The sequence below is a fragment of the Scyliorhinus torazame genome, chromosome 1 (genome assembly GCF_047496885.1).
Source record: "Scyliorhinus torazame isolate Kashiwa2021f chromosome 1, sScyTor2.1, whole genome shotgun sequence".
In the NCBI taxonomy this organism is placed as follows: domain Eukaryota; kingdom Metazoa; phylum Chordata; class Chondrichthyes; order Carcharhiniformes; family Scyliorhinidae; genus Scyliorhinus; species Scyliorhinus torazame.
In genome coordinates this window covers 16,860,839-16,883,691 of record NC_092707.1, presented here as the reverse complement: position 1 = coordinate 16,883,691, position 22,853 = coordinate 16,860,839, and the positions used below count along the sequence as shown (strand labels likewise).

Here is a 22,853-nt window from a genome sequence, read left to right as displayed (position 1 = left end):
AGCCATAGTGGTGAGATTCCTCCGTTTTAAGGATAGAGAAATGGTCCTTAGATGGGTGAAGAAAACTCGGTGTAGTAAATGGGAGAACGCGGTGATCCGCGTCTATCAAGATTGGAGTGCGGAGGTGGCGAGAAGGAGGGCGAGCTTTAATCGGGCCAAAGCGGTACTTCACAAAAAAAAGATAAAGTTTGGAATGCTGCAACCGGCAAGACTGTGGGTCACATATCAAGGGAGGCACCACTACTTTGAGACGGCGGATGAAGCGTGGACTTTTATTGTAGAAGAAAAATTGGAATGATTGGACTACGAAAATGAACGTTTGGACAAAGTGGTGGGACGAGTGGGGGGGGGGCGAAGAGGGATTGTATGATTAATCCTGCGGTATGGTAACTTTTCTTTCTCCCACAGGTGGTGATGGGGGGAGGTGGGGAGGGAGAGGAGATGGGGCGTTGGCCATGGGAGGCGGGGCCGAGGGAGAGGCGCGGGCTTGGTTCCCGCGCTATGATAATTATGGCGGGAATAGAGAAGCAGGAAGGAGGGGGCGCCGCACGGTGCGAGCCGTGATCACGGGGGGAAGCCGAGGTCAGCCAGAGTTTGCTGACTTCTGGGAGCAACATGGGGGGAGTAATTACGCTAGCAGGGGGGGGGGGGGGAGGGGGGAATTACTGGGTTGCTGCTGCTGGGGAAAGGGGGGAGTGGGTACGGGAAAGGATGGGCGGGGGGGCACCGTCTGGGAGAAATACAGCTGCGTGGGAACTGGGCGAGAAGCTTGAAAAAGATGATGGCTAACCGGCAAGGGGGGGGGTGGGAAGCCCCCCAACTCGGCTGATCACGTGGAACGTGAGGGGGCTTAACGGGCCGATAAAGAGGGCACGAGTACTCGCACACCTTAAGAAACTTAAAGCAGATGTGGTCATGTTACAGGAAACGCACCTGAAACTGATAGATCAGGTTAGGTTGCGCAAAGGATGGGTAGGGCAGGTGTTCCATTCGGGGCTGGATGCGGAAAACAGGGGGGTGGCTATATTAGTGGGGAAGCGGGTAATGTTCGAGGTAAAGACTATAGTGGCGGATAACGGGGACAGATACGTGATGGTGAGTGGCAAATTACAGGGAGAGATGGTGGTGTTGGTAAACGTGTATGCCCCGAATTGGGACGATGCCAATTTTATGAGGCGAATGCTAGGACGCATCCCAGACCTAGAGACCGGAAAGCTGATAATGGGGGGAGACTTTAACACGGTGTTGGAACCAAGGCTGGATAGGTCGAAGTCCAGGACTGGTAGGAGGCCAGCAGCAGCCAAGGTGCTTAAGGATTTTATGGAGCAAATGGGAGGGGTGGACCCGTGGAGATTCAGTAGACCTAGGAGTAAGGAGTTCTCGTTTTTCTCCTATGTCCATAAAGTCTATTCACGCATAGACTTTTTTGTGTTGGGTAGGGCATTGATCCCGAGGGTGAGGGGAACGGAATATACGGCTATAGCCATTTCGGATCATGCCCCACACTGGGTAGACTTGGAGATAGGGGAGGAAACAAGAGGGCGTCCACCCTGGAGAATGGACATGGGACTAATGGCGGGTGAGGGGGTGTGCTTAAGGGTGAGGGGATGCATTGAAAAGTACTTGGAACTCAATGACAATGGGGAGGTTCAGGTGGGAGATGTCTGGGAGGCGTTGAAGGCGGTGGTTAGGGGGGAGCTGATATCAATAAGGACACATAAAGGGAAGCAGGAGAGTAAGGAACGGGAGCGGTTGTTGCAAGAACTTTTGAGGGTGGACAGACAGTATGCGGAAGCACCGGAGGAGGGACTGTATAGGGAAAGGCAAAGGCTGCATGTGGAATTTGACTTGCTGACCACAGGCACTGCAGAGGCACAATGGAGGAAGGCGCAGGGTGTACAGTATGAATATGGAGAGAAGGCGAGCAGATTGCTGGCACACCAATTGAGGAAAAGGGGAGCAGCGAGGGAAATAGGGGGGGGTGAGAGACGAAGATGGAGAGACGGAGCGGGGAGCGGAGAGAGTGAATGAAGTGTTTAAGACATTTTATAAAAAATTGTATGAAGCTCAACCCCCGGATGGGAGGGAGAGAATGATGGAGTTTTTGGATCGGCTGGAAATTCCCAAGGTGGAAGAGCAGGAAAGGATGGGATTGGGAGCACAGATCACGGTAGAAGAAGTGGTGAAAGGAATTAGGAACATGCAGACGGGAAAGGCCCCGGGACCGGACGGATTCCCAGTTGAATTTTACAGAAAATATTTGGACTTGCTCGCCCCGCTACTGACGAGGACCTTTAACGAGGCAAAGGAAAGGGGACAACTGCCCCCGACTATGTCAGAAGCAACGATATCGCTTCTTTTAAAGAAGGAAAAGGATCCGCTACAATGCGGGTCCTACAGACCAATCTCCCTCCTCAATGTAGATGCCAAGGTCTTGGCCAAGGTAATGGCAATGAGAATAGAGGAATGTGTCCCGGGGGTGGTTCATGAGGACCAAACTGGGTTTGTGAAGGGGAGACAGCTGAACACGAACATACGGAGGTTGTTAGGGGTAATGATGATGGCCCCACCAGAGGGTGAAACGGAGATAGTAGTGGCGATGGATGCCGAGAAAGCATTTGATAGAGTGGAGTGGGATTATCTGTGGGAGGTGTTGAGGAGATTTGGGTTCGGAGAGGGGTATGTTAGATGGGTGCAGCTGTTGTATAGGGCCCCAGTGGCGAGTGTGGTCACGAATGGACGGGGATCGGCATATTTTCGGCTCCATAGAGGGACAAGGCAGGGATGTCCTCTGTCCCCATTACTGTTTGCACTGGCGATTGAGCCCCTGGCGATAGCGCTGAGAGGTTCCAAGGGATGGAGGGGAATACTTAGGGGAGGAGAAGAACACCGGGTATCTTTATATGCGGATGATCTGCTACTATATGTGGCGGATCCGGCGGAGGGGATGCCAGAAATAATGCGGATACTTGGGGAGTTTGGGGATTTTTCAGGGTATAAATTGAACATGGGGAAGAGTGAGCTGTTTGTGGTGCATCCAGGGGAGCAGAGTAGAGAAATAGAAGACCTACCGTTGAGGAAGGTAACAAGAGACTTTCGTTACCTGGGGATCCAGATAGCTAAGAATTGGGGCACATTGCACAGGCTAAATTTGACGCGGTTGGTGGAACAGATGGAGGAAGATTTCAAGAGATGGGATATGGTAGCATTGTCAATGGCAGGGAGGGTGCAGGCGGTTAAGATGGTGGTCCTCCCGAGATTCCTCTTTGTGTTTCAGTGTCTCCCGGTGGTGATCACGAAGGCTTTTTTCAAAAGGATAGAAAAGAGTATCATGGGTTTTGTTTGGGCCGGGAAGACTCCGAGAGTGAGGAAGGGATTCTTACAGCGTAGTAGGGATAGGGGGGGGCTGGCACTACCGAGCCTAAGTGAGTATTATTGGGCCGCTAATATTTCAATGGTGAGTAAGTGGATGGGAGAGGAGGAAGGAGCGGCGTGGAAGAGATTAGAGAGGGCGTCCTGTAGGGGGACCAGCCTGCAGGCTATGGTGACAGCCCCATTGCCGTTCTCACCAAAGAGCAGGTATAACGCAATTGAAAGATCTATTTGTGGATGGGAAGTTTGCGAGTCTGGGAGCGCTGACCGAGAAATATGGGTTGCCCCAAGGGAATGCATTCAGGTACATGCAATTGAGGGCTTTTGCGAGGCAACAGGTGAGGGAATTCCCGCAGCTCCCGACACAAGAGGTGCAGGACAGAGTCATCTCAAAGAAATGGGTGGGGGACGGTAAGGTGTCGGATATATATAGGGAAATGAGAGACGAAGGGGAGACTATGATGGACGAACTAAAAGGGAAATGGGAAGAAGAGCTAGGGGAGGAGATTGAGGAGGGGATGTGGGCAGATGCCCTAAACAGGGTAAACTCGTCGTCCTCGTGCGCCAGGCTAAGCCTGATTCAGTTTAAGGTATTACACAGGGCACATATGACTGGAACACGGCTCAGTAAATTTTTTGGGGTGGAGGATAGGTGTGCGAGGTGCTCGAGAAGCCCAGCGAATCATACCCATATGTTTTGGTCATGCCCGGCACTACAGGGGTTTTGGATGGGGGTGACAAAGGTGCTTTCGAAAGTAGTAGGAGTCCGGGTCGAACCAAGCTGGGGGTTGGCTATATTTGGGGTTGCACAAGAGCCGGGAGTGCAGGAGGCGAAAGAGGCCGATGCTTTGGCCTTTGCGTCCCTAGTAGCCCGGCGCAGAATATTGCTAATGTGGAAAGAAGCCAAGCCCCCGGGGGTGGAGACCTGGATAAATGATATGGCGGGGTTCATAAAGTTAGAGCGGATTAAGTTCGTCCTAAGGGGGTCGGCTCAAGGGTTTACTAGGCGGTGGCAACCGTTCGTCGAATATCTTGCGGAAAGATAGATAGGGGAGAACAAAGAAGGCTGCAGCAGCGGCCCAGGACTTGGGGGGGGGGGGGGGGGGGGGGGAGGGAGGGATGGGGGGGGGGGGGGTGGCCTGAGACAAGGCAGTTGCCAATTAGGGCTAGTTTTTATTTTTTTGTTATTTAATATTTATTTATTTGTTGTTGTTTTTGTTTAAACTTAAAAAGGTCATTATTATCTGTATTGTTACAATGTTGTGTAAAGGATGCACAATGTACTGTGTTGGTTGACCAAAAATTTTCAATAAAATATTATTAAAAAAAAAAAAGAATGTAAACGGTAAAGAAGGCTTTAATAGACTAAGAACTATGCTAGAGCTGAGACATGTGCTAACTGCTGCATAGCCCACAGGGCAGCCCCTTATATATGGCTCACAGATGGGCGGAGCCAGAGGCGGAGTCCCCAGGGTTCCAAGCCCGGTCTTAAAGGGGATATCACCTTACATGATGACAAGGCAGTAACCGTTCATCACACAGGGATATTGCAGGGCCTGGTTGGGGTGCTCCTGTTGGAGGTTTGGTGCAGACTCGATGGGCTGAATGGCCTCCTTCTGCACTGTTGAAATTCTATGGCTCCATAAATTTTATTTATCTACCTTATTCACCCTTATTCCTTTGTTATGATATTACCTACTTCTGAGATTCCAAGCTCATGTTTTTCCCTCATAAGAAAGACCTTGGGAGTAAACATTGAAAGTGTTCTCCACAATGCTAAAGCTCCCTGTGCTGGAATGTCTCAATAACCAGAACTGGGCACAATACTCTGGACTAGAGCTCTTTGTAATACAAACAAAAACAAGCTGGGAAAACTTGGCAGGTCAGGCAGCATCAGGTCAAAATGATAATCTCAACCTGTTAATTCTGTTTTTCTCTCACTGATGCTCCCTGATGAGTTCTTCCAGGTTTTATTTTGGATTTCTAACATCTGCAGGACTTTGTTTTTGTGTTAAAGCTTTTTTTAGTTTGGTCATAATCCATAGAGTCCCTAAAATGCAGAAAGAAGCCATTCAGCCCATCGAGTCTGCACCGGTCCTCTGAAAGAGCACCCTACCTCAGCCCACTCCCTCGCCCTAGCCCCATAACCCCACCTAACCTGCACATCTTTGGACTGTCGAAAGAAACCAGAGCACCCGAAGGAAATCCACTCTGACACAGGAAGAACTTGCAAACTTCACACAGTCACCCAAGGCCCGAACCACCACGGTGTCAAAATGTGCAATATTCATTTTGTTTAGATTTTAAATGTGCAATTACAGTACATAGATTCATAGAATTTACAGTGCAAAAGGAGGCCATTCAGCCCATCAAGTCTGCACCGACCCTTGGACAGAGCCCACACCTCCTCCCAATCCCTGTAACCCAGCAACCCCACCTAACCTTTTTGGACACTAAGGGCAATTTAGCATGGGCAATCCACCTAACCTGCACATCTTTCGGAACTTGTGAGAAGAAACCGGAGCATCTAGCGGAAACCTACGCAGACACAGAGAGAATGTGCAGACTCCGCACAGACAGTGACCCAAGCCGGGAATCGAACCTGGGACCCTGGAGCTGTGAAGCAACAATGCTATCCACTGTGCTACTGTGCCACTCCATACAGCATGACACAATATACTGTTAAGCTTTTAAAACTGCAGTAATTGCCAAGTTGGTCAAGTACTTGTATTTGTGTTGTTGCTGCATTTTATCACTGGTTTCAGGTCAGGAAGTCTAATATGTGTTTATATATAGCTGCACCCAAGGCAAGTTCCTGATTTTAGCCAAGCCTTGGCGAGGGAGATGCTGCACAAAGGCCTTCCACTCAGGACTGAAGGGAAATGCGCCAAGTGATTCAGCCCAGAGCAGCTCTGTGCTTAATTACAGTTCAGCACTGGCAGCAGTTTCAAAGTAGCTCATAGGCACCTCTTGGCCTGCAATACTGCACAACATCAGTGCATGAAGACTGAGCACAATATAAATGTTTTACCATTTGTTTTAACTGTTTGTTTCTTAATCTGATCCTTAACCTTTTACCACATTAATCCATTCTTGGGATGTGGGTGTTGCTCTGCTGAATAAACTTGTACAGAAACCAGTTCCTGCACGCAGTCTGGCAAAAGACTAAGTTCCCAATTCCGAAAATAAAGGATTGGACAAAATAGATTTTTTTTTTCCCTCACCAACCCCATCCGAAAAAGGAACAGCATCCAGACTGCTCATGTACAGTTTATATTGCACAGTTGGCAATTGGCAGAGTGCTGGAAGCAGATTGTCCACTAGCTCTCTTAGGACATGTGCATACATTTGAATCAAAGGGGAAGCAATTACCATTTTAGAAGCAGGACAAGAATTGTAATTGTTTAGCTAATGAAACATGTAGAATAATATAAGTAGGCTGTGCATAACTAGTCTTTCACTCTCATGTTGAGATTTTTAACTAATATTATTTCCAGCATTTTGAATCTTTTTTTAAAGGCTTATTTGATTTTGAGCTCTTCCCACCTGCTCACTCGGATTCACTTCAAGGTCATCCTGTACTTTACCAAGTAGCGATATGTTTGTGTGAGTCTTGATTGATCATAGAAACCTCATCCTAGTTTCAGTCAACTGCCTGCCAGTTATGCACATACTTCCAGCAGGAATCCCTGGGAGAACAGGAGTGACTATCCTGGCCAGACAGAAAATTAACATGTTTTGATTATATTAAATTTTTAGTTAAGATAATCTTTGGGGATAATTTTGGATCTAGTTGGATAGCCAGAAACAAATGCAGTTAGCATGTGAATGATATAATAAGGTCGGCACGGTGGTGCAGTGGTTAGCACTGCTGCCTCACGGCGCCAAGATCCCAGGTTCGATCCTGGCCCCGGGTCACTGTCCGTGTGGAGTTTGCACATTCTCCTCGTGTCTGCTGGGTTTCACCCCCACAACCCAAAGATGTGCAAAGTAGGTGACTTGGCCATGCTAAATTGCCCCTTAATTGGTAAAACGAAATTGCTAAATTTAAATTTTTTTTTAATGTGAATAACATAATAAAAGCCATGTATGGGCAATTGTTTTTTTCTCACAAGTACCACTATTAAACAGTTATTTTTTTTAAACTCCAAAGCCCTGACACATTATTTTATGCTACAGCTTTTACTAACTGTTCACCAAATATATCTCCAAAGTGAAGCCGAACAGTATCTCCGGCAGCAGCGCACCCCTCCCCGATGAACTCAATGCATTCTATGCTCGGTTCAAGCAGGAAATCATCAAACCGCTGTCAACTGTCCCAGCAGCCTCGGACACACCAATACCCACCGTCATAGCTTCTAAAGTAAGATCGGCCTTTCTGAAAGTGAAGCCTCAGAATGCGACGGGTCCGGACGGGGTCCCTAGACATGCACTCAGATCCTCCGCAGACCAGCTGGCAGATATGTTTGCGGACATCTTCTACCTCTCCCTACTCCGTTCGTGAGGTACCCATCTGCTTAAAGAAGACCCCCCATCATACCGATACCAAAGAAGAACCAGGCAACGTGCCTCAATGACTACCGTCCGGTGGCCCTGACATCGATTGTAATGATGTGCTTCGAGAGGTCTACAAAATTATGAGGGGCAGAGACAGAGTGGATAGTGATTGACTTTTTCCCAGGGTAGAGGGGTCAATTACTAGGGGGCGTAGGTTTAAGGTGCGAGTGGCAAGGTTTAGAGGAGAAGTACGAGGTAAGTTTTTTACACAGAGGGTAGTGGGTGCCCAGAACTCACTGCCGGAGGAGGTGGTAGAAGGAGGGACGATAGTGACGTTTAAGGGGCATCTTGACAAATACATGAATAGGATGGGCATAGAGGGATACGGACCCCGGAAGTTTAAAAGATTCTAGTTCAGGTGGACAGCATGGTCAGCATAGGCATGGAGGGCTGAAGGGCCTGTTCCTGCGCTGTACTGTTCTTTGTTCTTTGTTCTGTCATGAGGCACATCAACTCCATACCCTCAGAATGCCTAGACCCACTGCAATTTGCATACCGCCACAACCGGTCCACAGCAGACACCATCTCCCTGGCCCTACAGTCATCCCTGGTGCATCTCGACAGCAAGGACTCCTACATCAAACTCCTATTTAATGAGCGAAGCTCATATCAAAGCTTCAAAACCTCGGACTTGGCTCCTCACTCTGCAACTGGATCCTCGACTTTCTGACCCATGGACCACAATCAATAAGAATAAAGAACAACACCTCCTCCACGTTATTGCCACGTGCGGGACGGCTGTGATGCTACGCCATGTTGCGCGGCGCCGCCACATGAACAGCCACCATGCACATGCGCCGGCATGGAAATGGCCACCATGCGCGGACCCGGGCCGGCAGTGCAGGGCCACGTATCGGCGCTGACTCCGGCGCTGTGCTGGCTCCCTGTGGGCCATTGAATCGCTGGGCCAAGAGGCCTGTTGACGCCGACGTGAAACACTCCGGTGTTTACGCCAGCGTCAGCACTTAGCTGGATTTTGGAGAATCTCGGCCCAGGTCTGTTTTTGTTTGGCTCAGTTTGTCCTCAGGGTTTAAAAAAAATAAATTTAGAGTACCCAATTCATTTTTTCCAATTAAGGGGCAATTTAGCGTGGTCTATCCACCTACCCTGCACATCTTTAGGTTGTGGGGGCGAAACCCACGCAGACACAGGGAGAATGTGCAAACTCCACACACAGGGCCGGGATCAAACCTGGGACCTGGGCACCGTGAGGCAGCAGGGCTAACCCACTGCGTCACCGTGCTGCCCTCAGTTTGCCCGAAAGGTTGGCCAATTTGACATTTCCCCTGCTTTTTATGAGGCGCAGTGCTGCTAAACACTACCATAACAAACTTATTAAAATATAGATACTTGCATAGACACTAGCCAGAGGAAAACAAGCAAATCTTATTGGAAAGCAACAAGTATGAAATAATATGCTGTTGGGTTGAATCATAGAATCATAGAATTTACAGTGCAGAAGGAGGCCATTCGGCCCATCGAGTCTGCACCGGCTCTTGGAAAGAGCACCCTACTCAAGCCCACACCACCCTAGCCCCATAACCCAGTAACCCCACTCAACCAACACGAAGGGCAATTTTGGACACTCAGGGCAATCCACTCAGGTGGATTTAGCATGGCCAATCCACCTAACCTGCACATCTTTGGACTGTGGGAGGAAACCGGAGCACCCGGAGGAAACCCACGCACACACCCAAGCTTGTGTGGAACATAAATATATCTAAATAAGCCTGTTGGGCTGAAAAATCAGAATTTTCAAGTTTACTCGTGACTTTTGTCCATCTGCCCAAATATCTCTTTGGTTTTGAATTTTGTTTGGTAATACTCCTGTAAAGTGCCTTGGAATGTTCTGCAATGTTAAAGGGGCTGTATAAATACAAGTTGTCATTTGGGCAGCATGGTAGCATTGTGGATAGCACAATTGCTTCACAGCTCCAGGGTCCCAGGTTCGATTCCCGGCTTGGAGTCTGCACGTTCTCCCCGTGTCTGCGTGGATTTCCTCCGGGTGCTCCGGTCTCCTCCCACAGTCCAAAGATGTGCAGGTTAGGTGGATTGGCCATGATAAATTGCCATTAGTGTCCAAAATTGCCCTCAGTGTTGGGTGGGGTTACTGGGTTATGGGGATAGGGGCTGTTTAGCATAGGGCTAAATTGCTGGCTTTGAAAGCAGACCAAGACAGGCCAGCAGCACGGCTCAATTCCCGTACCAGCCTCCCCGAACAGGCGCCGGAATGTGGCGACTAGGGGCTTTTCACAGTAACTTCATTTGAAGCCTACTTGTGACAATAAGCGATTTTCATTTCATTTCATTTTATAGGGTGGAGGTGTTGACCATGGGTAGGGTGCTCTTTCCAAGAGCCGGTGAAGACTCGATGGGCCGAATGGCCTCCTTCTGCGCTGTAAATTCTATGATAAATGTGAGTGAAGCTAGAAATGCCAAATTTGTTGGCAATCTCTAGTTGCCCAGAACTACTGCACTTCTGCTGGTGACAGTGCTCCCACAGTGATGTTACATAGGAAATTCTAGGATTTTATTCCAGCGCCAGTGAAGTTGTGTTGAAACATGTCCAATTCAGGAAGGTGTGCGTGCGACTTAACAGAAAAACCTGGATGCAGTGGCATACTTATGATCTTGGTGTTCTTGTCCTTCTCATGCTTTAGCATTGCTGCATCACGGCGCCGAGGTCTCAGGTTTGATCCCGGCTCTGGGTCAATGGCCGTGTGGAGTTTGCACATTCTCCCCGTGTTTGTGTGTGTTTCGCCTCCACAACCCAAAGATGTGCACGGTAGGTGGATTGGCCACACTAAATTGCCCCTTAATTGAAAAAAATGAATTGGGCGCACAAAATTCATTTATTTTTAAAAGAAATAATGTTGCTGAGTTGCTGCCAATGATGGCTATCGAGTCCGGTGGCAGGTTGTCAAATCAAGTGGACTAAGTTGAGCTTCTGGAACGTTACTGCAGTGAGTATTCGTTACACTCCTGACTTCAATTGGAGATGCTGAACTGGCTTTAAGATGATATCTCTCAGATATTGGCCGATTGATTGAAAAAACATGATTTAACAGGAGGCGAGAAGAAGCTAGAGGGGCTAAATGTTCCTATGTTCGAGATTTGTATCAGTGTACTTAAAATGGAATGGTCTTCTTCATAATACGGCAGAAAAATTCAGAAGCCACGTTAATCTCTGCTGTTTTATTGAACTTTCTGGCACCTGACTGAAGAATTGAGTAGACAGCAACTTGGGACCAGGTGATGTGATTGCTGCCTCAAATGGGCATTATTGTGTTGTGGTAGTATTGCCTGCTTTAAAACTGCTGCTCACAGTGATTGTATTGCAATGATACCAACATGTAGCTGTTTTCATGGTGGGGAGAAGGAAGGTGAATCTTTGATCTTCAATTAAAAATCACCACTGTGTTTTATTATGTGCCTCACATTAACAGCTACATGTCTCTATGTATGTGTACCTACGACCAGTTCTTAATGGTAGTTAATTTTTATCTCAGTGGTAATTCGTGTGTCATTTATAATTGTCATCAAACGTTGCATCATTGCCTGAATTGGATGATCTTGCAATACAAATGATTTAAATTGTGTCAGGGAGTGCAGAAGAGCAATACGTCTCGGCAGACCAACCTGACCAAAGTCCTGATCAGCAAACAGAAGAACATTCAGCAGTAACCAGAGTGATGGGACTTGGTAACCAAGCAACAGCTGGCAGAACATGGGAAGAAGTGTGAATTGGTGTTGAAAATAACTGATCTGTGCTTACAGGGGTTGAGTGGAACATGGACTCATTCTGAAGGTAAAAGAATAACATTTTGAGAAGAAATAGAAACAGAAGTAAAACACTGTGGCTGCCGGAAATCTGAAATGAAAACGGAAAATGCTGGAAATACCCGGCACCTGTGGAGAGTGTTAACAGGCAGAATTTTCACTGTTTCAGTGTGGCAGGCTTGTGGTGGGGGGGTCACCTTGAAGCAGCATCCTGTCACTTTGGCATTTGACTTTCTCAATCGGTGGGTGTTGTACCCTCCAAGGAGTAATTAAGCAGATGGATTTGGCATGCCGGGGTAGAGTGATTTTTGAGTAGACTTTGTTCCAGTCTCTGGAACAATTTTGGAAATTCATTCCTAAACATGGCTCCCCTGTCATCCTGTGTTACTTCATCACGCCTTTGGAAAAGACGGAGGGCGCAATTCAGCGAATGCGTTGCGCCCGGCGGGGAGCTCATCTCACGATTCACCCACTGCGCACGGTGCCAATACGGGCGCAATGGGTGAATCGCGAGACGAGCTCCACGCTGGGCCAATCGCAAATCACCCAACTCACTCAGCCCGGCACGATCTGGGGATTCAATAAAGCGGAGAGGGAGAGCGAACAGCCTTACAGCTTACCAGCAGGAAATCATTAAGTGCAGCCTCGGCAGAAAGAAGCTCCCCAAGGCCAAAAAACAACAATGTGCCGTTGGGTAGCAGGACGTTTTGGGCGCTACAGGTGCCAAGAAACACCCTGCTAAAAGGTACCCGACAGCGGACTTCCACTGAATCGCACCCCGAATCCTGAACACGCTGCCCTCAGTAGAGACGGTTGTTGGTTCTACAAGATATTAAAAGAGTTTCATTAATTTCTTTATCTTTATGTTTAAGGGTTGAAGTGATCTGACCCTTCATTTTGAGGTCTGTGCCTCCTGGCCCCTGCAGCTTTATGTTTGATGACTGGATCTCAAAATCAGATTGTGACCCCCAGCATAGTGTCCGTTTAAATTCTGTTCTGTGTCCTTGACTTCCAGCTTGACAGACCAAAACTGCTTGGTGGGATCTTTGATTTTTTTTCCAAAGAAATTGTCAGGTTGAAATGCTGTATTTCCAATTTCCTGGACTTGAAATGGTTGGAAGCTTGTTCCAGATTTTTTCCTTTAACTTGTGCTTTGTTGTTGTGCAGAATTGTTTAAAATGCCTGACAGAGGAAGCATTTGGCTCTTTCTGCTGGGCACTTTCACAGCAATATTGCTTTTGGCACTGCATTGAGAATATTTTAAAATAGTTAGAAGGGCTCCCCTGCCCCTTCAGCAGTTTTGGTGACCTTTTCAAATGGACTGGGCCCCCAACTTTGGGCCTCCATACCGGTTTAACCCCTCCCAAGTCTCACCATGTCTCCAAAGTATGCCCTGATTCTGCTTCCTGGCTTGTAAATTGTTCGGCCTTCTCTAGCATTAAATCTTCCTTGGTTTGGAAGATGCCCAATAGCACCTCGCCAAGCACACCGGCTACATTGCGGTTGCAAATTAAGACATGTTTTAAAGTTCTGGAGCAGCAACCACTGGCCAGCCTATGCAAGTTGTTAATAAATATATTGATGGATTTGCCTGGCTTTTGACTCCTTTGGTTGAATCTCCTCCATTCAATGATCATGTTCTTTTTGGGGCTGGTAATTATTGAAGATCCTCAAATCCTTAATGGATGCCAAGGGCTCCTTGACTCCAGGACAATCAACTACCTCCCCAATTGTTTTGTGTCCTCTCTTGTAAGCCCAAAAGTATGTTTTGAACTGCAGCACTAGAGCTCCTCAAGTTGCTCTTGTTGCAAACTGTGTTGGAAGGACTGTAAAGGGGGAAGTGGTTGTAGACGTGATGAGTGGTCTGTTCACTGTCCCCTACCAAGGGCTGGATTCTCTGTCAGCAGGATCCTCCGCTTCGCCAGCAGCACACTCACGCCTGTGGATTTTCCGACGGCATAGGGGTGCTCACAATGGGAAACCCCATTGATTGGCTGCCGGGATGGATAATCCCGCTGCCGGCGGGGGCGGGCCATACGAGAAAACGGGTGCGGCGGGACAGAGAACCCCCTCCTTAGTTTTGTTCTTATTTGCAAAGTCAAGTTGATCCTAGGTCTTCACCTGTGGATTAGCAATGTGTGGTTTAAGTTTTATTAAACTGCAGCCTCCAGCACTGCCACTATGGTTGGCCTACTTCATTTTACTGGTGTTGCCTCCTGGCTTGATGAGGTTTTACTTAATCTACGAGTGACATGCAAATAGTTTGTATTTTATTTTTCTTACAATTATTTACTTAGGCTATTTACATCCAAGGCCTCTTGATAAGTACATTATTTTCTGGACACAGACTATATTGTCATTCTCCCTTGAAGTTTCTTGGTCATCTGACCTTGATGTCATGCTTGCATCATCGTTCTCTAATCAACATAACCATTAACCCTTTACAAGTGCAAATGTTTGATTTAGGTCCATAAAGGTACAGAAATCACCTGATGATACATTCTATGACAGACACCACCTCTACATCTTATGTCACAGTGACTGGCAACAGGTTGCAGATTGCTAGTGATGTCCGAAAGGGGTCCTAAACCCAAGAATAGTTTGGGCTTTCCAATGTTAGCTTTGGGGAGGGGGTGCAGTTTAAAAAGCAAACTTAGTAGCCACTTCAAGCAGAAGTTTCGACCTCTGTATGCCTACTTGTATCATGGTCCTTCAATATACTTGTGTAAGTCGGAGCAGGACTTTGCAATCATGGACTGGCAAGAGCAGATTAAATTTTGAGGGAAATCCAACTTTCCTGCACATTCTCACACAGCTATTTCCAATGTTGGGCAGTATACATGACAAACATCCAATTTGGAGTTTTTACCAGTGATATAAGACGTAGGAGCAGAATTAGGCCACTCGGCCCATCGAGTCTGCTCCGCCATTCAATCATGGCTGATATTTTCTCATCCCCATTCTCCTGCCTTCTCCCCATAACCCATGATCCCCTTTATTAATCAACCTGGGGCAGGTAGTATGGAGGAGGTGGGGAGGCTGCAGAAAGATTTAGACAGTTTAGGAGAGTGGTCCAAGAAATGGCTGATGAAATTCAACGTGGGCAAGTGCGAGGTCTTGCACTTTGGAAAAAAGAATAGAGGCACGGACTATTTTCTAAACGGTGACAAAATTCATAATGCTGAAGTGCAAAGGGACTTGGGAGTCCTAGTCCAGGATTCTCTAAAGGTAAACTTGCAGGTTGAGTCCGTAATTAAGAAAGCAAATGCAATGTTGTCATTTATCTCAAGAGGCTTGGAATATAAAAGCAGGGATGTACTTCTGAAGCTTTATAAAGCATTAGTTAGGCCCCATTTAGAATACTGTGAGCAATTTTGGGCCCCACACCTCAGGAAGGACATACTGGCACTGGAGCGGGTCCAGCGGAGGTTCACACGGATGATCCCAGGAATGGTAGGCCTAACATACGATGAACGTCTGAGGATCCTGGGATTATATTCATTGGAGTTTAGGAGGTTGAGGGGAGATCTAATAGAAACTTACAAGATAATGAATGGCTTAGATAGGGTGGACGTAGGGAGGTTGTTTCCATTAGCAGGGGAGACTAGGACCCAGGGGCACAGCCTTAGAATAAAAGGGAGTCACTTTAGAACAGAGATTAAGAGAAATGTCTTCAGCCAGAGAGTGGTGGGTCTGTGGAATTCATTGCCACAGAGGGCGGTGGAGGCCGGGACGTTGAGTGTCTTTAAGACAGAAGTTGATAAATTCTTGATTTCTCGAGGAATTAAGGGCTATGGAGAGAGAGCGGGTAAATGGAGTTGAAATCAACCATGATTGAATGGTGGAGTGGACTCGATGGGCCGAATGGCCTTACTTCCGCTCCTATGTCTTATGGTCTAACAACCTATCTATCTCTATCTTAAATACACTCCATGATTTAGCCGCCACAGCCTTCTGTGGCAAAGGGTTCCACAGATTCACCACCCTCTGGCTGAAGAAATTCCTCCTCATCTCTGTTTTAAAGGATCGTCCCTTTAGACTGAGATTGTGTCCTCTGGTTCTAGTTTTTCCTACAAGTGGAAACATCCACTCCACGTCCACTCTATCCAGGCCTCGCAGTATCCTGTAAGTTTCAATAAGATCCCTTTCATCCTTCAAAACTCCAACGAGTACAGACACAGAGTCCTCAACCGTTCCTCATACGACAAGCTCTTCATTCCAGGGATCATTCTTGTGAACCTACTCTGGACCCTTTCCAAGGCCAGCACATCCTTCCTTAGATACGGGGCCAAAACTGCTCACAATACTACAAATGGGGTTTGACCAGAGCCTTATACAGCCTCGGAAGTACATCCATGTATTCTAGTCCTCTTGACATGAATGCTAACATTGCATTTGCCTTCCTATCTGCCGACTGAACCTGAATGAAATGAAATGAAAATCGCTTATTGTCACAAGTAGGCTTCAAATGAAGTTGCTGTGAAAAGCCCCTAGTCGACACATTCCGGCGCCTGTTCGGGGAGGCTGGTACGGGAATTGAACCGTGCTGCTGGCCTACCTTGGTCTGCTTTAAAAGCCAGCTCTTTAGTCTTGTGCTAAACCAGCCCCTGAACCTGCACACTAACCTTAAGAGAATTGTGAACAAAGACTCCCAAGTCCCTTTGTGCTTCTGATTTCCGAAGCATTTCCCCATTTAGAAAATAGTCTATGCCTCCATTCCTCCTTCCAAAGTACATAACCTCACTTTTCCACATTGTATTTCATCTGCCACTTCATTGCCCACTCTCCTAGCCTGTCCAAATCCTTCTGCAGCCCCCTGCTTCCTCAATACTACCTGACCTTCTACAGATGTTTGTATCATCTGCAAACTTAGCAACTGTGGTGATACACCACTGTACCTCCCTACCATTGTACATAGTATATAATAGTTGTGCGTAACGTGGCCCTGTAATACTGTGTATTGTACTGTAACTCTGCAGAGGTTCGGTCACTGGTAGGTAACCCGACCTGGCCATGGAGAGCTCCGCCTTAGCCACTCCCCCGGGAGTCAGTATAAGAACCTCTTCTGGGACAGACCCCATTCTGTCTGGGGTCGTCTGTGTCGGGTAAGCCTCCCATGTAGTATATTAAAGCCTGAGTTAAAGTCTCACATGTCTTTGTGGTTCTTGACGCTTAGCGCATCAGCAACAGTGCCTTCAGTTCCTTCTTCCAGATCATAAATGTATATTGTGAAAAGTTGTGGTCCCAGCAGAGACCCCTGAGGCACACCACTAGTCACTGGCTGCCATCTTGAAAAAGACCCCTTTATCCCCACTCTCGGCCTTCTGCTAGTCAGATGAAGGTATAGAACATAGAACAGTACAGCACAGAACTGGCACTTCGGCCCTCGATGTTGTGCCGAGCATTGTCCAAAACCAAGATCAAATAGAACATAGAACAGTACAGCACAGAACAGGCCCTTCGGCCCTCGAAATTGGTAATCATTGGTAAGAGTAAATAATTTGGAACAATTCTAATATTGAACATGAATTTTTCAAAATTTGGTTACTGTACCAGCCTTTGAAACAAAGAGTGTTGAATTTGAAGTGCACAATTTCCGATTGAAATAAACAGAGAAATTAAGTCTTGTCAACATTTTGCAGTCAAAAGTTTACCAAAATTGGCTTTTCGGCAGCAACCACCAGAACATAATACGTTCTAGTTTGGCAAGCAAAGCAAAGTTGGATGTCCTGTTCATTTTGTCAGAGTTACCTTTTTCTGTGACAGTTGTCACTGGATGAGATCCCACTTTGCTTTTGGCGTTTGTATAATCCATTTCAGCCTGGCTGGGGACATCACAAAAACACACTACCTCTGAAAAACTAGGTACTTTTTAACTTGCATGAATTCTACAGGATCTTTTTTTCAGGAAAGGGAAATTGCATTTTCTAAATCACAAATGAGTGAAATTTGCTTCCTCTAGCCTCTGACAGTATTATTGAAATGAATTATTTATAATGGAACAATCAACGTAACGACCGGCTCTTCACTGTAATTTTTTAAAGAAACATTTTTATTAAGCTTTTGTCATTCGCTACAAAAATGCAAACAACAATGTGGTAGTCACCACTGTTGTATTATATTGTATAGATGGGTATTATGGTAAGGCCCCTGTACTACAGGTACGGGGGTAGATCCCTGCCTGCTGGCTCCATCCAGTAGGCGGAGTATAAATGTGTGTGCTCTCCGAACAGCAGCCATTTCGTAAGCTGCTGTAGGAGGCCACACATCTCTGTGTAATAAAGCCTCGATTACATTCTACTCTCGTCTTGTTGCAATTGATAGTGCATCAATTTATTACACAGAGATTTTTCAGAGATGGACCTCCACATCAAGCCGGATTGCCTGCAGCTGCATCCTCAAGCAGACAACGCCAAATAAGACTTCCAACATTGGCTAGCTTGCTTTGAAGCATACGTCGGGTCTGCGCCAGACCCAATCTCAGAAGCACAGAAGCTCCAGATTCTGTACACGCGGCTGAGCTCCAACGTTTTTCCCCTCGTCCAGGACGCGCCTACCTACGCAGAGGCCATGGCGCTACTGAAGGAGAATTAGGCTCTGCAGACCAACTAGATCTACGCCAGGCACCTCCTATCCACGGCACCAACTTCCCGGTGAGTCTGTGGAAGATTTCTGGCGTGCCCTGCTCGCCCTGGTGAGAGACTGTGTCTGCCAGGCCGTTTCGGCCACTGAACATTCAAACCTGCTAATGAGAGACGCGTTCGTTACGGACATAGGGCTGGCCTACATCCGCCAGAGCCTCTTAGAAGGAGCCATGCTTGACCTTGCGGCGACCAAGAAACTAGCACTCACGGTCGCCTTACGCAACGTACAGGCTTATGCCCCCGATCGCACGCCCCCCCCCCCCCCCCCCCCCCCTGTGCATCGTGGACCCTGCCAGCGGCCACCCCATCGTGGACCCCATCAGCAACCGCCCTCAGCCAACCCCATGCCTGCGCCGCGCGGCCCAAGTGCTACTTCTGCGGACAGACAAAACACCCCCAGCAGCACTGCCCGGCACGGAGCATGCTCTGCAAGGCCTGCGGCAAGAAGGGACATTTCGCTGCAGTGTGCCAGGCCCGCTCAATCGCCGCTATTGTCTCGGCACCCCCCACGTGCGGCCAGTGGGCGCCGCCATCTTCCTCTCCTCAGACCACGTGCGGCCCGTGGGCGCCACCATCTTGCTTCCCTCAGAACAAATGGGCACCGCCATCTTGCTGCCCCAGGATACTTGTGGCCCGAGGGCTTCGCCATCTTGCCTGCCCCAGGACACATGCGGCCCGTGGGCGCCGCCATCTTGCCCGCCTCAGGTGCCCTGCCTGTCGGGCACCTCGTCGGGCCGCTCACCATCTGCAACCGCCAACGACCAGCCGTGCCTCGCCTTGGTCACGATCGATCAGTCTCGACCACACAACCTCGTGACCGCTTCGACAAAGGTGAAGATCAACGGGCACGAGATATCCTGCCGTCTGGACTCCGGGAGCACTGAGAGCTTCATCCACCCCGATACGGTAAGGCGCTGCTCCCTCGCGGTACACCCCGCTAACCAAAGAATCTCCCTGGCCTCCGGATCCCACTCCATGGCGATCCGGGGTTGCTGCATCGCCACCCTCACCGTCCAGGGCATAGAGTTCAGCGGCTTCCGGCTCTACGTCCTCCCCAACCTCTGCGCTGCTTTGCTACTCAGCCAGGACTTCCAGTGCAACCTCCAGAGCCTAACCCTGAAATTTGCCGGGTCCCTACCACCCCTTACTGTTTGCGGCCTCGCGACCCTTAAGGTCAACCCACCTTCCCTGTTTACAAACCTCACCCCTGATTGCAAACCCGTCGCCACCAGGAGCAGACGATACAGCGCCCAGGACAGGACCTTCATCAGGTCTGAGGTCCAGCGGCTGCTTTGGGAAGGTATTATCGAGGCCAGCAACAGCCCCTGGCGAGCCCAAGTGGTAGTGGTGAAAACTGGGGAGAAAAACAGGATGGTCGTTGACTACAGTCAGACCATCAATCGGTACATGCAGCTCGGCGCATACCCACTCCCATGCATATCTGATATGGTCAATCAGATTGCACAGTACGGGTCTTCTCGACAGTGGACCTGAAATCTGCCTACCACCAGCTCCCCATCCATAAGGTGGTCCACCCATACACTGCGTTTGAAGCAGACGGCCGCCTTTAACATTTCCTTGGGGTTCCCTTTGGCGTCACCAACAGGGTCTCGGTCTTCCAACAGGAGATGGACCGAATAGTTGACCGCTACGGGCTGCGGGCCACTTTCCCGTACCTGGACTCTCGGGATTACTCCCTGTGCCATGTGCCAGTGAGGCTAGAAATAGGAAGATAGAGCAGCTAAACACGTGGCTAAACAGCTGGTGTAGGAGGGAGGGTTTCCGTTATCTGGACCGCTGGGAGCTCTTCCGGGGCAGGTGTGACCTGTATAAGAAGGACGGGTTGCATCTAAACTGGAGAGGCATAAATATCCTGGCCGCGAGGTTTGCTAGTGTCACACGGGAGGGTTTAAACTAGTATGGCAGGGGTGTGGGCACCGGAGCAGTAGGTCAGATGGTGAGAGCATTGAGGGAGAACTAGGGAATAGGGCCAGTATGGCTCTGAGGCAGAGCAGACAGGGAGAAGTTGCTGAACACAGCAGGTCTGGTGGTCTGAAGTGCATATGTTTTAATGCAAGCAGTATTACGGGTAAGGCAGATGAACTTAGAGCTTGGATTAGTACTTGGAACTATGATGTTGTTGCCATTACAGAGACCTGGTTGAGGGAAGGACCGGATTGGCAGCTAAACGTTCCAGGATTTAGATGTTTCAGGTGGGATAGAGGGGGATGTAAAAGGGGTGGCGGAGTTGCTTTAATGGTTAGGGAGAATATCACAGCTGTACTACGGGAGGACACCTCAGAGGGCAATGAGGCTATATGGGTAGAGATCAGGAATAAGCAAATGGACGTATTAGTGAGAGGCAGCATGGTTTTGTGAAGGGGAGGTCGTGTCTCACTAACTTGATACAGTTTTTCGAAGAGATCACAAAGATGATTGATGCAGGTAGGGCAGTAGATGTTGTCTATATGGACTTCAGTAAGGCCTTTGACAAGGTCCCTCATGGTAGACTGGTACAAAAGGTGAAGTCACACGGGATCAGGGGTGAGCTGGCAAGGTGGATACAGAATTGGCTAGGTCATAGAAGGCAGAGAGTAGCAATGGAAGGGTGTTTTTCTAATTGGAGGGCTGTGACTAGTGGTGTTCCGCAGGGATCAGTGCAGGGACCTTTGCTGTTCGTAGTAAATATAAATGATTTGGAGGAAAATGTAACTGGTCTGATTAGTAAGTTTGCAGACGACACAAAGGTTGGTGGATAGCGATGAGGACTGTCAGAGGATACAGCAGAATTTAGATCGTTTGGAGACTTGGGCGGAGAGATGGCAGATGGAGTTTAATCTGGACAAATGTGAGGTAATGCATTTTAGAAGGTCTAATGCAGGTAGGGAATATACAGTGAATGGTAGAACCCTCAAGAGTATTGAAAGTCAAAGAGATCTAGGTGTACAGGTCCACAGGTCACTGAAAGGGGCAACACAGGTGGAGAAGGTAGTCAAGAAGGCGTACGGCATGCTTGCCTTCATTGGCCGGGGCATTGAGTATAATAATTGGCAAGTCATGTTGCAGCTGTATAGAACCTTAGTTAGGCCACACTTGGAGTATAGTGTTCAATTCTGGTCGCCACACTACCAGAAGGATGTGGAGGCTTTAGAGAGGGTGCAAAAGAGATTTACCAAGATGTTGCCTGGTATGGAGGGCATTAGCTATGAGGAGAGGTTGAATAAACTCGGTTTGTTCTCACAGGAACGACGGAGGTTGAGGGGCGACCTGATAGAGGTCTACAAAATTACGAGGGGCATAGACAGAGTGGATAGTCAGGCTATTCTCCAGGGTAGAGGGGTCAATTACTAGGGGCATAGGTTTAAGGTGCGAGGGGCAAGGTTTAGAGTAGATGTACGTGGCAAGTATTTTACACAGAGGGTAGTGGGTGCCTGGAACTCACTGCCGGAGGAGGTGGTGGAAGCAGGGACGATAGTGACATTTACGGGGCATCTTGACAAATACATGAATAGGATGGGAATAGAGGGATACGGACCCAGGAAGTGTAGAAGATTGTAGTTTAGTCGGGCAGCATGGTCGGCACGGGCTTGGAGGGCCAAAGGGCCTGTTCCTGTGCTGTACTTTGCTTTGTTCTTTGGACAGTGTCACCATCTGCGGCCACGACGAGCAGGACCACGACGCTAACCTTTCCAAACTTCTCCACACCGCCACATTCCTCAACCTAACTTACAACAAGGAGAAGGTCTTCGGATCATTCGGGAGGCAGAAGGGGTCATAGATAGCAGTTTCAGGGAATTAGTTACACCAAAGATTGGAGATAGGTGGGTAACTGTAAGAGGGACTGGGAAAAAGCAGTCAGTGCAGGGATCCCCTGCGGTCGTTCCCCTGAGAAACAAGTATACCGCTTTGGATACTTGTGGGGGGGACGACTTACCAGGGGTAAGCCATGGGGTACGGGCCTCTGGCACGGAGTCTGTCCCTGTTGCTCAGAAGGGAAGGGGGGAGAGGAGCAGAGCATTAGTAATTGGGGACTCTATAGTCAGGGGCACAGATAGGAGATTTTGTGGGAGCGTGAGAGACTCACGTTTGGTATGTTGCCTCCCAGGTGCAAGGGTACGTGATGTCTCGGATCGTGTTTTCCGGGTCCTTAGGGGGGAGGGGGAGCAGCCCCAAGTCGTGGTCCACATTGGCACTAACGACATAGGTAGGAAAGGGGACAAGGATGTCAGGCAGGCTTTCAGGGAGCTAGGATGGAAGCTCAGAACTAGAACAAACAGAGTTGTTATCTCTGGGTTGTTGCCCATGCCACGTGATAGTGAGATGAGGAATAGGGAGAGAGAGCATTTAAACACGTGGCTACAGGGATGGTGCAGGCGGGAGGGATTCAGATTTCTGGATAACTGGGGCTCTTTCTGGGGAAGGTGGGACCTCTACAGACAGGATGGTCTACATCTGAACCTGAGGGGCACAAATATCCTGGGGGGGAGATTTGTTAGTGCT

At 48.5% G+C, this 22,853-nt stretch overlaps 1 protein-coding gene across 5 annotated transcripts in view; it reads left to right on the top strand.

The window, feature by feature from the left end:
- The window catches only part of tango2 (transport and golgi organization 2 homolog (Drosophila)), a 368,109-nt gene that overhangs the window by 95,731 nt on the left and 249,525 nt on the right, over window positions 1-22,853 (top strand). The window contains exon 1 of one of the 5 annotated variants that reach the window (XM_072470833.1): window positions 11,602-11,737. The exons of the other annotated variants lie outside the window; for them this stretch is intronic. The gene's annotated coding sequence lies outside the window, so the exon portion shown is untranslated. Of the gene's footprint in view, window positions 1-11,601; window positions 11,738-22,853 lie in introns of those variants that run through there. 5 annotated transcript variants of the gene reach the window in all.